The sequence below is a fragment of the Theobroma cacao genome, chromosome 2 (assembly GCF_000208745.1).
Source record: "Theobroma cacao cultivar B97-61/B2 chromosome 2, Criollo_cocoa_genome_V2, whole genome shotgun sequence".
Classification (NCBI taxonomy): domain Eukaryota; kingdom Viridiplantae; phylum Streptophyta; class Magnoliopsida; order Malvales; family Malvaceae; genus Theobroma; species Theobroma cacao.
Window position 1 is genome coordinate 25,959,632 of NC_030851.1, and position 2,825 is coordinate 25,962,456.

Sequence of the window (2,825 nt, forward strand, 5' to 3'; positions counted from 1 at the left end):
ATGGTACAACTAAGTTGAATTAAGCCTTGAACTAGATCAAATAAAGATTTTAAGATGAAATTGAGAATTTTAAAACCCCAGAATTAGTTAAAATGGTGATTCGGAGTTCGAGGACCGATTGGGAGTCAAATTGAAATTTTCTTGACCTAGAGGCAAAATGGTCATTTTGCCACCCGAGATTAAAATGTGAGTGTTGGATGAAATTTTTGACTAAGATTGATCATTTGGAGTATAATTTGAGTTTGAGAAGTGAAAAATTTTAATTTTGGCATTTTTCAGAGGATAAGGGCAAAATAGTCATTTACCACCCTAAGAGCAAAATTGTAATTTTACAGCACCCAACACTTGTCCAGCACCTGAATTTCACCCATTATTATTATGGATAATTGAAGGATTTTATGTGGTGGAGAAAGAAAGCTTAATAGTTAAGAATTTAAAAATAGACCAATGGTAAGGTGACAAGTGTCAAGCTTTTATTTCTTTATTATGTTCCTTATAAATTAGCACAAAATCAGCCCATTTCTTTTCATTATGGTCAGCCTCACCAAGGAGAAACAAGAAAAAGGAAGAACAAAACCCTAGGTGGAAAAATTCAAGGAAAAAGTGTGAAAATTCAAGGCAACAAGTGAAAAAAGGTAAGATTTTTCAATTTAAGCTTGAGATCTCTCTTTCTTAAGCATTTTTTCTTATTTTCCATGGTTGAATCATATGAAATCATGATGAATCCCTTGCTGGCCAAACACTTAGAGGGAGATTTTGATTCTTGATTTGGTTAGATTTCAATGTATTTTAGTATTTTTAGTTAGTTAGTGATGTGTAGCATGAAAAGCCAACAAGAAAAATTCACTTCCTCCCATCACCCATCATTGGCCAAATTTTCCATGTAAAGTGTGGATGGTGGATTTGATTTTACTTCAAGTGAATTGGTTAGGAAATGATGAATTATGGTGAGAAAATCAAGTAGGAAAAATCATAGTGTTGATGCACCCATCATGGCCGAAATTCCCAAGAAAAAATGTGAAGATGATTTTGCTAAATTTTATGCTATTTGACTTGTGTTTGATGGTTTGGAGAATTGGAAGAAAAATGGAGTTAATTGGAGTTGAATTGGACATATTGGCCAATTAATCGAGTGATAGATCGAATTAGGCCAATACCGTTTTATTTAGGTACACAATTGAATTTGTGTAGAACACCGTGTTTAGACGATAATCCGAACAATTTGCATTCCATATAGTTTTATAACGGTTTAGCACCAATGTGGTAAATTGCTTGATTGTGCATTATGTCTAGGTGGTGAATCCTCCGATAAAGGCAAAGAAATTGTACCCGAGGATCGATAGTCGGAGTATTCTAAAAATTCGACTCCCAAAATAGTGAGTAACATTATCATTATTTTAATTATCTAAAGTGGTCTTTTTATTCGATTTTTGTGAATTTTATGAAAAAAGAGTTAAATGGTTAATTTTTAGGTTTTATAAACAAAATGTGTTTAAATGAAATGATTTTATAAATTGTCTTGAAATTCAATGATGGCTTTGAAAATAGAGTAATTGGAGACCATTTGATGTATTATGAATTTATGGTTCTAATTGATTAGCTTATGGCAATATTGGCATGAATGGCTGAATTGGTAAATGTTCTGAAAATGTTTGAACTGTTGATTTGCCTTGAGAGGCTGTAAAATAAAATAATTGCCATGTCATGCTATCGCAAATTTTATTGTATGGTGGGTTTAGCTTAATGCAGTGGGCGGGTTTTGTGGACCAACCTATTAAAGAGGCACGAAATTCGGTTATATACGTACCTCGATCATAGAGGCACGTAGAGTATCTCCTGAGGTATGGTTAGAGTTCACGTCACGCCGAACCACCTCGTGATGATGAACTCTATTAATGCCAAGGAACGGCTGTGTTTTTCGAACTAAAACTATGTTTATGTGTATACGAAACTTTTTAACAGCCTTGGTGGACTCGGTTAGATGCCTCGGCCAAGGTATCCCCGACAATGATTTTGACAGGAGCCAAGCTTTTAAGATACTCATAAGCCATGTTGATTATTTAAATGAAATGAATATTTATGTTATGAAATAAATATTGAGATGGAATATTTTAATCGTCTCCATTTACTCGACTTTAGATATTTTGGATGATGTTTGTTTACTCACTGGGATTATATAATCTCACCACCCTCATTTCCACCCATTTCAGGCTCAGAATAGGCTTTAGATAGCTGATTCCATCGAGGGTACCATTGGATTTGCATCCTTCAAACTGTAGGTTCACAATCTCCCTTACTTTTGGTTATTCGAGGGCCCACTGGTTATTGTAAATTAAATTAAATATTCTGGCTTACTGTATTACAGTATGTATGAATTTATTTTGCTTTTATGCTGCAAAAATTATTTATGTATAACTCCAAAAATATTGTTTTATAAGAACATAGAATATTTTATTGAATATTTTTTTTTATTTTTTTTTATTATTTATTATATCCAAATAATTATAATTTCATTTTAAATGAGGGTCTTAGACGTTTAAACTTATTTTTGATTATGAATTATGTGTTTTGTACTTACATACTACATTTTTACCTGGTTTCGAAATTTTTAAGGAAAAATGACCAAAATGCCCTTGTGAGACAGAAATAATTTTTTTTATTGTTTTAAGTTGGAAATAGCTTAAAACCTTTTAGAACATGATATTTGGCAATGGTTACTCATAGGGGAAATGAGAAACTGTATTAAAGCCTTCCGAGGTTCCGATTGGCATTTCGGGTAATGAGTATCTATCAGGACACAACGGCGGTTGTCACAGGCTCGATGG

General features: G+C 33.0%; 1 long non-coding RNA gene across 1 annotated transcript; it reads left to right on the forward strand.

Moving 5' to 3' along the window:
* Window positions 598-2,293, forward strand: LOC108660849. The gene is made up of 3 exons (XR_001926542.1): window positions 598-635; window positions 1,294-1,376; window positions 2,211-2,293. It is a non-coding gene; the product is annotated as an uncharacterized LOC108660849 (long non-coding RNA).